At 37.2% G+C, this 14781-nt stretch overlaps 1 non-coding gene and 1 pseudogene across 1 annotated transcript; one reads left to right on the forward strand and one right to left on the reverse strand.

Moving 5' to 3' along the window:
- The window catches only part of LOC140176736 (uncharacterized), a 155722-nt pseudogene that overhangs the window by 42615 nt on the left and 98326 nt on the right, over positions 1-14781 (forward strand).
- LOC112731370 (small nucleolar RNA R71) lies at positions 4331-4438 on the reverse strand. The gene has a single exon (XR_003167151.1). It is a non-coding gene; the product is annotated as a small nucleolar RNA R71 (small nucleolar RNA).

The following is a 14781-nucleotide window of genomic DNA, read 5'->3' on the forward strand; positions in this document are numbered from 1 at the left end:
TGGAATAATAATTGGTGTGTTTAATAGTGTGACACACTAAAAGTAAAAGGCTCAAATGATAACAATTGGTGTGTTTAATAGTTATAAAAAAGCTAGTGTTATGTTAAAGTTGTTACATTATTTTACCAACTTGTTTCATTATCAGTGGAAACCCACGACTCTAGATGCCAAAAATTAGGCTAAGAATGGTTAAGAACATGGACATCATAATGTTCTTGCATTCTGTTAGTGGTCGTTGTGCATTAAACATGAGAAACTGCTCTGCTGCTGCGTATTGCATGGATTGCAGAGGAAGCTATAGCCATATATCATTCATTTCCCCAAAATAAATCAGCCTCACAAAAAGGCAACCATATTTTACTGAACCCATGTTTTAGGATAATGATATCATTTTGTAGTAAGCAACCAAGCATATCCGCATGTTTCTACCTCTTTAATCGTATAGCTGCAGTTTTTTGTTTTCTTACACTAGGTTTAGATGCTCTTTAAAATTGAGTTGTAAGGCTTATATCGAATTATCTTGATGCTTTAACTTTACTGAAATTACTAATAACATCTTATGTTTACATATAGGCTAATGATGCTGAAAGTGAGCCTACTACTCCCTTTGATGCTAGGAGATTAGCTGGTGATAGTAACGGACATCCGAGGACAAATATTTGATATTTTTATGTAATTAGATGACATTGAAATATTGAAGTTGTATTTTACTTTTTAAAGAAAAACAGTAATAGTTATGTAAAACAATACCATATGCAATTATGTTTGGAACTATTGACTTTGAGAATTTTTATATATAGAGTTATGTCTTATATTCAGGAATTGTGTTATAAAAGATTTAGCTTTTAAATTTTGATATTACAAAATAAATTTCTAATTTGAGAGTATATAAATGGGATGAGATTAATGAATGATTTGAAATTAAAAATAAATAATTAATTACAGGATTTGTGGAGGTTTGAAAATCTCACAAAATAGTTAATTCTTGTTAAATTAAAAAATCAATTTGTGGGGGTTTTAAACTGCCACAAAAGTGATTTAAAACTGCCACAAAAGTTCAATATAAAACCTCCACTAAACACACACAAAACCCCCCACTGAATAGATTGTGGAGGTTCTTAAAAACCCCCCACAAAAGACCTCGTGGCACCTCAAATTTTGGGGGGTTTTAGAAACCCCCACAAACTATTTGGTGGGGTTATGAACCTCCACAAATAAGAAAAAAATTGCCACAAATAAACAAAAACCTTGTAGTGGTTCCTCATGAATTAATGCAAAGTACTATTGTTTTTCTATTCAATTCAAGCCTATTTCTTCCCTAAGATATTCATTCGCACACAAGAACATGATGAATGTGATGATTATGTGACGCTCATCATCATTCTCACTTATGAACGCGTGCCTGACAAACACTTCCGTTCTACATGAAAGTAAGCTTGAATGCATATCTCTTAGCCTCCTGACCTACAATCAGAGTCTTCGTGGTATAGGCTAGAATTATTGGCGGCCATTCTTGAGATCCAGAAAGTCTAAACCTTGTCTGTGGTATTCCGAGTAGGATCTGGGAAGGGATGGCTGTGACGAGCTTCAAACTCGCGAGTGCTGGGCGTAGTGACAGACGCAAAATGATTACTGAATCCTATTCCAACAGGATCGAGAACCGATAGATGATTAGCCGTGCGGTGACAGCGCATTTTGGACTATTTTCACTGAGAGGACGGGATGTAGCCATTGACAATGGTGATGGCCAACATACAGCTTGCCATGGAAAGGAATATGAAGGATTGGATGAAAGCAGTAGGAAAGTGGAGATTCAGAAGGAACTAAGATTATGAACGTGCGTATAAAGTTTTTGGCGCCGTTAGTTATGCGAAGTTGTGACAAAGAACTAAGATTATGAACGTGCGTATAAAGTTTTTGGCGCCGTTAGCAAGGAATGAACGATCACGATTTCGTGCACCAAGTTTTTGGCGCCGTTACCGGGGATTGTTCGAGTTTGGACAACTGACGGTTCATCTTGTTGCTCAGATTAGGTAATTTTATTTTAATTTAAGCTTTTTGTTTTAATTATTTATATTTTCGAAAAAAAATTTTAAAAATAAATTATTCTATGGCTTCAGAATTTTTAAGAATGAATTCTAGAGTTTCAAGATAATATGTTGAAGCCTAGCTGGCTGTAAAGCCATGTCTAAATTCTTTTGGACTGAGGCTTCCTCTTCACATGCTTGAACTATGTATGCTGAAGCTTGGCTGGCCATTGGCCATGTCTAGTGTTTTGGACCGGAGCTTTCACTGAAAGCTTGGCTGGCTAGTAAGCCATATCTAATTCCTGGACCGGAGTTTTAGACTAACATTGCAAGATTCCTAGAATTCCTATTAAAAATTTTGAAATTCTTATTTTCCTTTTCAAAATAATTTTCAAAAAATCTAAAATTTTTTTATAAAATCATAAAATCAAAAATAATTTGATGTTTCTTGTTTGAGTCTAGTATCAAATTGTAAGTTTGGTGTCAATTGCATATTTTTAATTTCATTAAAAATTTTGAAAACTCATGCATGTGTTCTTTATGATCTTCAAGTTGTTCTTGATGATTTTCTATGTTTGATATTTAATTTTTCTTGTTTTGTGTCTTTTCTTGTTTTTTATATGCATTTTCAATTTGTTAGTGTCTAAAGTTTGAAAATTTCTAAGTTTGGTGTCTTGCATGCTTTTCTTTTCTTAAAAATTTTCAAAAACATGTTCTTGATGTTCATCTTGACATTCAAAGTGTTCTTGGTGTTCATCTTGACATTCAAAGTGTTCTTGGATGCATTGTGTGTTTTGATTCACAATTTTTATGTCTTGTGTCTTTTTTGTATTTTTCTCTTTCTTCATTAAAAATTCAAAAATAAAAAAATATCTTTCCCTTATTCTCTCATAAATTTTCGAAAATTTGAGTTGACTTTTTTAAAACTTTTTAAAATTTAGTTGTTTCTTATGAGTCAAGTCAAATTTTCAATTTAAAAATTCTATCTTTTTCAAATCTTTTTCAATTTTTCTTTCAGAATTTCAAAATTTTCAAAATTTATTTTCAAAATCTTTTTCTTATTTCTATTTCATATTTTCGAAATTAATACTAACAATTAATGTGATTGATTCAAAAATTTTTAGTTTGTTACTTGCCTAGTAAGAAAGGTTCAATCTTTAAACTCTAGAATCATATCTTTTTAGTTTCTTGTTAGTCAAGTAATCATTTTTAATTTTCAAAATCAAATCTTTTTAAAATTCTTTTTTAAATCTTTTTCAAAATAAATTTCAATCACATCCTTTTTAAAATCAATTTCAAAATCTTTTCTAACTTCTTGTCTTTTCAAAATTGATTTTCAAATCCTTTTCAATTAATCTTATCTTTTTGTTTGATTCTTATCTTTTTCAAAACTACCTAACTAATTCTCTCTCTCTAATTTTCGAAAATCACTAACCTCTTTTTCATAATTCCTTTTAAACTAACTAGTTATTTTAAATTTTAATTTAATTTAATTTCATTTTTAGTTTATTTTTGAATTATTTTAAATTAAAAACAAAAGTATTTTTATTTTTTTTTGTTTAATTTTCAAATTCTTCCCTCTCTCATCTCCTTCTAATTATTTATTTATCTACTAACACTTCTCTTTCACTCAAAAATTCGAACCCACTCTTCTCCTCTATGTTCGAATTCTTATCTTTTCCTTCTCCCATTCTTCTATTCTTATACTCATATAAGGAATCTCTATACTGTGACATAGAAGATTTCATATTTTCTTTTGTGTTCTCTTCTTTTTCATATGAGCAGGAACAATGATAAGAACATTCTTGTTGAAGCAGATCCTGAACATGAAAAGACTCTGAAGAGGAAGCTAAGGGAAGTTAAAGCACAACTCTCTGGAGAAAATCTGACAGAAATTCTCGAAAAAAAAGGAGACGGCCGAAAATAATAATAATGCAAGGAAGATGCTTGGTGACTTTACTGCACCAAATTCCAACTTACATGGAAGAAGCATCTGAATCCCTGCCATTAGAGCAAACAATTTTGAGCTAAAGCCTCAATTAGTTTCTCTGATACAACATAACTGCAAGTTTCATGGACTTCCATCAGAAGATCCTTTTCAGTTCTTAACTGAATTCTTGCAGATCTGTGATACTGTTAAGACCAATGGGGTTGATCCTGAGGTCTACAGGCTTATGCTTTTCCCGTTTGCTGTAAGAGACAGAGCTAGAATATGGTTGGACTCTCAACCTAAAGATAGCCTGAACTCTTGGGATAAGCTGGTCACGGCTTTTTTAGCCAAGTTCTTTCCTCAAAAGCTTAGCAAGCTTAGAGTGGATGTTCAAACCTTCAAACAGAAAGAAGGTGAATCCCTCTATGAAGCTTGAGAGAGGTATAAGCAACTGACCAAAAAGTGTCCTTCTGACATGCTTTCAGAATGGACCATCCAGGATATATTCTATGATGGTCTGTTTGAATTATCTAAGATGTCATTGGACCATTCTGCAAGTGGATCTATTCACCTAAAGAAAACACCTGCAGAAGCTCAGGAACTTATTGACATGGTTGCAAATAACAAGTTCATGTACACTTCTGAAAAGAATCCTGTGAGTAATGGGACGCCTCAGAGGAAAGGAGTTCTTGAAATTGATACTCTGAATGCCATATTGGCTAAGAATAAAATATTGACTCAGCAAGTCAATATGATTTCTCAGAGTCTGAATGGATTGCAAGTTTCATCCAACAGTACTAAAGAGGCATCTTCTGAAGAAGAAGCTTATGATCCTAAGAACCCTACAATAGCAGAGGTGAATTACATGGGTGAACCCTATGGAAACACCTATAATCCCTCATGGAGAAATCATCCAAATTTCTCATGGAAGGATCAACAAAAGCCTCAACAAGGCTTTAATAATGGTGGAAGAAACAGGTTTAGCAATAGTAAGCCTTTTCCATCATCCTCTCAGCAACAGACAGAGAATTTTGAGCAGAATCCATCTAGCTTAGCAAATATAGTCTCTGATCTATCTAAGGCCACTTTAAGTTTCATGAATGAATGAAGAGAGAACTTTTGCGTGATCTAGAATTCAGAATAAATTCCCATTGCAAGTATAGCTTCTAAACCAACAAAAGTCCTTTCTTACAAACGTTTTGGTTGTCACAAGTAACAAACCCCTTTAAAATTGATAACCGAAGTATTTAATCCTTGGTTCGTCTTCTCAAGGAATTGCAGGGAGGTGTTCTTTATTATCGGTTATGAATTTTGTAAATTGGGGGTTTTGAAAGTAAGGAACAAGTAATTTAAATGACAAATAAAATAAATAAATAACTATAAAATAAACTCTTGGCAAGGTATGAGAATTTGGAAGTCCTATCCTAGTTATCCTTATCAATGGTGATGAGAATTGAGTTTTAATCCCACTTAGTTAACCTTTACTAAAGCAAAGGAAGCTCAAGTGGACCAATTAGTTTGATCCTCAGGTCCTAGTCAATTCCTAAGAAAGGACTGGAGTTATTGAAGTTCAATTCAATTAGCAAAGACAACAATTATCAATCACGTTGAGTGTGATAACTCATGAGTTACCAATTACTTTACCAAAGCCAAAAGGGAAAAATCTAAATTATTAATATAAATAAAGGAAAGCAATCATAATTCTGAAATACCTCAAATTATATTAAATAGAAAATCAAACCTAAACATGAATGGTTCATAAGCCAAATTGGCAATAAAAGTAATTAAAGGATAACATTAGAATAACTGAAAGTAAAAGAGAAATATAAAGTAAAAGGAATATTGAACCTGATAAGGAGTTGGAATACTAAATTGAAATAATAAGAAATCCTGATCCTAAAACCTAAGAGAGAGGAGAGAACCTCTCTCTAAAAACTACATCTAAATCATGAAAAGTGCCTAATTGGAGACTCTCCTCTTGAATGGATTCATTCCCCCACTTTATAACCTCTAATCTGTGCCTTCTGGACTTGGATCTGGGCCAAAAAGGGTTTCAGAAATCGCTGGGAGCATTTTCTGTAATTTCTGGTACATGGCGTCTATCACGCGTCCGCGTGGGTCACGCGGTCGCGTCATTTGGAGTTTTCATTGTCACGCGTTCGCTTCGGTCACGCGTACGCGTCATCTGTGTTCTGCTAATGGCGCGCGTCCGAGTCAGTCACGCGTTCGCGTCGCTGCCTTTTTGCGCTGGGCATGCGACCGCGTCGTCCATGCGTTCGCGTCGCTGCCAGTTTCTTCAAAAACTCCATTTTGTGCTTTCCTTCCATTTTTGTATGTTTCCTTTCCATCCTTTAAGTTATTCCTGTCTTAGAAGATCTGAAACTACTCAACACACAAATCACGGCATCGAATGGTAATAAAGGGTAATTGAAATAATTATTTTTAAGCATAGGAAACATGTTTTTCACATATATCACATAATAAGGAAGGGAAAGTAAAACCATGAAATTTACGTGAATAAGTGGGTGAAGGGTTGAATAAATCATTTAAATTGAGCACAATATATATCATAAAATATGGGTTTATCAATGAAACAAGGTCCTCCATTAGAAATTTGGAGGCACAAGTGGGCCAGCTGAGTAAAAGAGTCACTAAAACTCCTCCTAGTACTCTCCCAAGCAATACAGAAGAGAATCCAAAAAGAGAGTGCAAGGCCATAACCTTACTTGGTGTGGCCAAACCCAAAGAGGAGGAGGAGGACGTGAATCCTAGTGAGGAAGACCTCCTGGGACGTTCAGTAACCAATAAGGAGTTTCCCTTTGAGGAACCAAAGGAATCTGAGGCTCATCTAGAGACCATAGAGATTCCACTGAACCTCCTTTTACCATTCATGAGCTCTGATGACTATTCATCTTCTGAAGAAGATGAAGACATTGTTCAAGGGCAAGTTGCCCAGTATTTAGGAGCAATCATAAAGCTGAATGCCAAGCTATTTTGTAATGAGACTTGAGAGGATGAGCCTCCATTGCTCATTAATGAACTAAATATCTAGGTTCAGCACACTTTAACTCAAAAGAAACAGGATCCTGGTAAATTCTTAATTCCCTGTACCATAGGCACCATGACCTTTGAGAAGGCTCTATGTGACCTGGGGTCAGGCATTAACCTTATGCCAATCTCTGTAATGGAGAAACTTGGGATCTTTAAGGTGCAAGCTATCAGAATCTCATTAGAGATGGCAAACAACTCAAGAAAACAGGTTTATGGACTAGTAGAGGACGTGCTAGTAAAGGTTGAAGGCCTTTACATCCCTGCTGATTTCATAATCCTAGAAACTGGGAAGGAGGAGGATGAATCCATCATCCTTGGATGACCCTTCCTAGCCACAGCAAAAGCTATGATCGATGTGAACAGAGGAGAGTTGGTCCTTCAACTGAATGAGGACTACCTTGTATTTAAAACTCAAGGTTCTCCTTCTGTAACCATGGAGAGGAAGCAAGAAAAGCTTCTCTCACTGCAGAGTCAACCAAAGCCCCCACAGTCAAACTCTAAGTTTGGTGTTGGGAGGTCCCAACATTGCTCTGAATATCTATGAGGCTCCATGAGAGCTCATTGTCAAGCTATTGACATTAAAGAAGTACTTATTGGGAGGCAACCCAATGTTATATAATTATATCTATTAATTTTCCATTGCTATTTTATGTTTTTTAGGTTGATGATCATGTGGAGTCACAAAAACTACTGAAAAATAAAAAACAGAATGAAAAACAACATTAAAAATAGCTCACCCTGGAGGAAGAACTTACTGGCATTTAAACACCAGTAAGAAGCATCAAACAGGCGTTTAATGCCAGAAAGAAGCATCAAGCTGGCGTTAAACGCCAGAAACAAGCACCAGACTGGCGTTTAATGCTAGAACAGAGCATGGAAGTGGCGTTAAACGCCAGAAACAAGCAGCAAGCTGGCGTTTAATGCCAGACATGCACTCTAAGGGCGCTTTGCACGCCTAAATGGAGCAGGGATGTTAAGTCCTTGACCCCTCTAGATCTGTGGACCCCACAGGATCCCCACCTACCCCACCTCTTCTTCTCTCCTCTTCACACCTTTTCATAAACCTCTTCCCCAAATACCCTTCACCAATCACTTCCATACCTCTTCCCCATAAACCCCGCTACCTCCAAAATTCAAATTCTTTTCCCTCCCAAACCCAACCCTAATGGACGAAACCTACCCTCCACCCCACTCCTATATAAACCCCTCAATACTACTCCATTTTCACATATTATAATGACCACTTCTCCCCCTTGGCCGAATACACCTTCTCCCTCCATCTCCTCCATTCTTCTTCTTCCTCTACCACTTTCTTTCTTTTTTTGCTCGAGGACGAGCAAACCTTTTAATTTTGGTGTGGTAAAAGCATTGCTTTTTGTTTTTCCATAACCATCAATGGCACCTAAGGCCAGAGAAACCTCAAGAAAGAGGAAAGGGAAGGCAATTGCATCCACCTCTGAGTCATGAGAGATGGAGAGATTCATCTTAAAGGTCCATCAAGACCACTTCTATGAAGTTGTGGCCAAGAAAAAGGTGATTCCTGAGGTTCCTTTTAAGCTCAAAAAGAGCGAATATCCAGAGATCCGACAAGAGATTAGAAGAAGAGGATGGGAAGTTCTCTCTAATCCTATTCAACAAGTCGGGATCTTAATGGTTCAAGAGTTCTATGCAAACGCATGGATCAATAGGAACCATGATCAAAGTATGAACCCGAATCCAAAGAATTGGCTTACCATGGTTCGGGGAAAATACTTAGATTTCAGTCCAGAAAATGTAAGGTTGGCGTTCAACCTGCCAATGATGCAAGAAAATGCACGCCCCTACACTAGAAGGGTCAACTTTGATCAAAGGTTGGACCAAGTCCTCATGGACATATGTGTGGATGGAGCTCAATGGAAAGTTGACTCAAGAGGCAAGCCGGTTCAATTGAGAAGACCAGACCTTAAGCTTGTAGCTAGAGGATGGTTGGAGTTCATTCAACGCTCAATTATTCCTACTAGCAACCGGTCTGAAGTTACTGTAGACCGGGCCATCATGATCCATAGTATCATGATTGGGGAGGAAGTGGAAGTTCATGAGATTATACCTCAAGAACTCTACAAGGTGGCTAACAAGTCCTCCACTTTGGCAAGGTTGGCCTTTCCTTACCTCATTTGCCACCTCTGCAATTCGGCTGGAATTGACATAGAGGGAGATGTCCTCATTGATGAAGACAAGCCCATCACTAAGAAAAGGATGGAGCAAACAAGAGATCATGGACCTCAACAAGAGCATGAGGAAATTCCTCACCATGAAATCTCTGAGATACCTCAAGGGATGCACTTCCCTCCACAAAACTATTGGGAGCAAATCAACACCTCCCTAGGAGAATTAAGTTCCAACATGGGACAACTAAGGATGGAACACCAAGAGCACTCCATCATTCTCCATGAGATTAGAGAAGATCAAAGAGCTATGAGGGAGGAGCAACAAAGACAAGGAAGAGACATAGAGAAGCTCAAGAGCACCATTGGTTCTTCAAGAAGAGGAAGACGTCACCCTCACTAAGGTGGACCCATTCCTTAATCTCCTTGTTTATTTATTTTCTCTATTTTTCGTCTACTATGCTTTATGTCTATTTATGTTTGTGTCTTATTACATGATCACTAGTGTCTAAGTGTCTATATCTTAAAGCTATGAATGTCCTATGAATCCATCACCTCTCTTAAATGAAAAATGTTTTAATTACAAAAGAACAAGAAGTACATAATTTTGAATTCATCCTTGAAATTGGTTTAATTATTTTGATGTGGTGACAATGCTTTTTTGTTTTCTGAATGAATGCTGGAACAGTGCATATGTCTTTTGAATTTGTTGTTTATGAATGTTAAAATTGTTGGCTCTTTAAAGAATGATGAAAAAGGAGAAATGTTATTTGATGATCTGAAAAATCATAAAAATGATTCTTGAAGCAAGAAAAAGCAGTGAATAGAGAAAAGCTTGCGAAAAAAAAAAGAAAAGAAAATTGGCGAAAAAAAATATAAAAGAAAGAAAAAGAAAAAAAAAGCAAGCAGAAAAAGCCAAGAGCTCTTTAAACCAAAAGGCAAGAGCAAAAATCCAGTAACCCTTTAAACCAAAAGTCAAGGGTAATAGAAAGGATCCAAGGCTTTGAGCATCAATGGATAGGAGGGCCCAAAGGAAAAAAATCCTGGCCTAAGCGGCTAAACCAAGTTGTCCCTAACCATGTGCTTGTGGCGTGAAAGTGTCAAGTGAAAACTTGAGACTGAGCGGTTAAAGTTGAGGTCCAAAGCAAAAACAGAGTATGCTTAAGAACCCTAGACACCTCTAATTGGGGACTTTAGCAAAGCTGAGTCACAATCTGAAAAGGTTCACCCAATTATGTGTCTGTGGCATTTATGTATCCGGTGGTAATACTGGAAAACAAAGTGCTTAGGGCCACAGCCAAGACTCATAAAGTAGCTATGTTCAAGAATCAACATACTGAACTAGGAGAATCAATAACACTATCTGAATTCTGAGTTCCTATAGATGCCAACCATTCTGAACTTCAAAGGATAAAGTGAGATGCCAAAACTGTTCAGAGGCAAAAAGCTACTAGTCCCGCTCATCTAATTGGAGCTAAGTTTCATTGATATTTGAAATTTATAGTATATTCTCTTCTTTTAATCCTATTTGATTTTCAGTTGCTTGGGGACAAGCAACAATTTAAGTTTGGTGTTGTGATGAGCGGATAATTTATACGCTTTTTGGCATTATTTTTACATAGTTTTTAGTATGATTTTGTTAGTTTTTAGTATATTTTTATTAGTTTTTTTAAATAAAAATCATATTTCTGGACTTTACTATGAGTTTGTGTGTTTTTCTGTGATTTCAGGTAATTTCTGGCTGAAATTGAGGAACTTGAGCAAAAATCAGATTCAGAGGCTGAAGAAGGACTGCAGATGCTGTTGGATTCTGACCTCCCTGCACTCAAAGTGAATTTTCTGGAGCTACAAGAGTCCAACTGGTGCGCTCTCAATTGCGTTAGAAAGTAGACATTCAGGGCTTTCCAGCAATATATAATAGTCCATACTTTGTCTGCGTTTAGACGACGCAAACTGGCGTTCAACGCCAGCTCTCTGCCCTATTCTGGCGTTAAAAGCCAGAATCAAGTTGCAAAGCAGAGTTAAACGCCAGAAACAGGTTACAAACTGGCGTTTAACTCCAAGGAAGACCTCTACACGTGAAAGCTTCAACACTCAGCCCAAGCACACACCAAGTGGGCCCGGAAGTGGATTTCTGCATCATTTACTCATTTTTGTAAACCCTAGTAACTAGTTTAGTATAATAAGGACTTTTTACTATTGTATTCAAAGTCTTTGGAGCACTTTAATCTTGGTCATTCTGGTTCCCTCTCTGGGGCCGAAGCCAATGAGCACCATTATCACTTATGTATTTTCAACGGTAGAGTTTCTACACACCATAGATTAAGGTGTGGAGCTCTGCTGTTCCTCATGAATTAATGCAAAGTACTATTATTTTTCTATTCAATTCAAGCCTATTTCTTCTCTAAGATATTCATTCGCACACATGAATATGATGAATGTGATGATTATGTGACGCTCATCATCATTCTCACTTATGAACGCGTGCCTGACAAACACTTCCGTTCTACATGAAAGCAAGCTTGAATGCATATCTGTTAGCCTCCTGACCTACAATCAGAGTCTTCGTGGTATAAGCTATAATTATTGGCGGCAATTCTTGAGATCCAAAAAGTCTAAACTTTTTCTGTGGTACTCCGAGTAGGATCTGGGAAGGGATGGCTGTGACGAGTGATGCGGGTGGAAACTGTCTCTCAACAAATTTCCTTCGACAAGTGTACCGAATTTGTCGTCAAGTAAAAACTCACAATAGAGTGAGGTCGAATCCCACAGGGATTGATTGATCAAGCAACTTTAATTAGAAGAATGTTCTAGTTGAGCGAATCCAGAATTTGGGTTGAGAGTTGCAGAAAATAAAATGGCGGGAATTTAAATAACAGAAAAGTAAATGCTAGAATTAAAGGGCTGGAAGTAAATGACTGAAAATAAATTGCAGAATTGTAAATGGGAATGGGGGATTTGCTCATAAAAGTAAATGGCAGAAATTAAAGAGAATAGGTAAGATCAGAGATGGGGAGTTCATTGGGCTTAGAAGATGTTGCAGTTCTCCGGATCAAGTTCATTTTCATCTCTTCCTCAATCAATGCACTCATTGATCTCCTTGGCAATCTTAATTGATTGAATTACAATTTCTTACAATTCAATGTCTCAAATCTTGATCAATAGCCAATTCCTTGGTCAATTGCTCATGAGAAGAGATGAAGTATGGTCACTGATTATACCACATGCATTTCCCAAATCAAGTATTGAGAGGGTTATAGTCACATACCCATCCAAACCCAATTTGGTCCAGCATGAGAAAGCATTTCTAGCTTGATCTCTTCATTCCTCTTTCAAGGTTCAGAAGAGATCCAAGTTTGAATAGCTTCTTTTCCAAGATAACTACTCAATTGGATGAAGATCGAAAGCTTTCAAGTAAAATCAAGAGAAAAGATAGAAGAAGAATAATGAAAATTAGTATTGATCCATCAAATTACAATAGAGCTCCCTAACCCAATGAAAGGGGTTTAGTTGTTCATAGCTCTAGAAAATGAAAATAAAGATGGAGAATACATCATAGAACTAGAAATTGCAGAGAAAGTAAAATACAGAGAGTAGTTCCCTTTTTTCCCCTCTTTTGGAACTCCCCTCAACAATTCAAAGCTACTCCTATATATACTACTTCTCTCAGCTTCTAGTTGGCTCTTCAAGTCTTGGGCCTTTGGATCTTGAGTTTGAAGCAGTTCTCTTCTTCATTTGGGCTTGGCTTTACTTGCAGAGAGAAAATGTGAAGTGGGCAGAGACCTTAGCTCAGGACGTTAGGGGTGTTAACGTTTAGTGAAAATATAAGTTCGAGAACGTTAGTGACAATCAACTTTCTCACTAACGTTACTAAGTAAAAGCCACGTTAACTTCAACGTTAGTGGCATAAATGTTGCCACTAACGTTACCTCTAAGTCCTTCGCACACGTTATTGAGAATTAACATTTCCAATAACTTTGAAAAGCCCCCTTTGTTCCCACGTTAGAGCCCACGTTAACTGATGCCAGGGCATCTTGGCCAGTTTCACTGACCTTTTCTTTACTGTTTTTAGGGTAGTTTCATGCATTTCTTTAGGAAATAAGCTAGTTTTGGGTAGATATTCACCTACACTTTGATTCAAGCATACATTGTGCATTTTACATTATTTCATGAGGATTTTGCATGAATTTAGTGACAAATTGTATGCTGCATTACCCATGACTTGGAAGCAAGGAAAGGGAGGTAACTCGCAAGGTTAATGAGAAAAGTGATTGCCAATAACACTCTCAAAGCCATCATTCCCCACGTTAAGAGTCACGTTAACTAAGTTAACGTGCACTCTAACGTGGAGAGGGGAAGTTGAGCCAACGTTAGTGACACTTAACATTGTCACTAACGTTGGCAAACACTCATGAGTGGCCATATTAGAGCCCACGTTAACCTAGTTAACGTGGCCTCTAACGTTAAAGGGGGAAGAGAAGCCAATGTTAGTGACATTCAACATTGTCACTAACGTTGGCCTAAGGATGCAACACACAACGTTAACTTCCACGTTAACTTGGTTAACGTGGGAGATAACGTAAGAAGTGAAAGTTGTCGACAACGTTAGTGACACTCAACATCGTCACTAACGTTGGAAGCAACCACACAACCCCCAAGGAGCCACGTTAACTTCCATGTTAACTTAGTTAACGTGGAAGCTAACGATGAGGAATGAATGATGAGCCAACGTTAGTGACACGCAACATTGTCACTAATGTTGGGATGGCTAAGAATGGCCACGTTAGAAGCCACGTTAACCTAGTTAACGTGGACTCTAACGTGAGATCTAGGGGCACATTGGAACGTTAGTGACAATGTTGAGTGTCACTAACGTTCTCGAAGTTTGGCAAGGCCACGTTAGAAGCCACGTTAACCTAGTTAACGTGGGCTTTAACGTGAAGCAAAAAGGGGCACACTGGAACGTTAGTGACAATGTTGAGTGTCACTAATGTTCTCGAAGGTTGGCAAGGCCACGTTAGAAGCCACGTTAACCTAGTTAACGTGGGCTCTAACGTGAGGCAAAGGGGTACATTGGAACGTTAGTGAAAATGTTAAGTGTCACTAACGTTCTCGAACTTATACTTTCACTAAATGTTGACACCCCTAACGCCCTGAGTTAAAGTCTCTGCCCACTTAGCACTTTCTCTCTGCAAGTAAAGCCAAGCCCAAATGAAGAAAAGAACTGCTTCAAACTCAAGATCCAAAGGCCCAAGACTTGAAGAGCAAACTAGAAGCTGAGAAGAGTAGTATATATAGGAGTAGCTTTGAACTGTTAAGGGAGTTCTGGAAGTTGGGAAAAGGGAATTACTCTCTGTATTTTACTTTCTCTGAAATTTCTGGTTCTATGATGTATTATCCATCTTTATTTTCATTTAATAGAGCTATGAACAACTAAACCCCTTTCATTGGGTTAGGGAGCTCTGTTGTAATTTGATGGATCAATACTAATTTTCATTATTCTTCTTCTACCTTTTCTCTTGATTTTACTTGAAAGCTTTCGATCTTTATCCAATTGAGTAGTTATCTTGGAAGAGAAGCTATTCAAACTTGGATCTCTTTTGAACCTTGAAAGAGGAATGAAGAGATC

This window comes from Arachis hypogaea, chromosome 12, assembly GCF_003086295.3.
Source record: "Arachis hypogaea cultivar Tifrunner chromosome 12, arahy.Tifrunner.gnm2.J5K5, whole genome shotgun sequence".
NCBI lineage: Eukaryota > Viridiplantae > Streptophyta > Magnoliopsida > Fabales > Fabaceae > Arachis > Arachis hypogaea.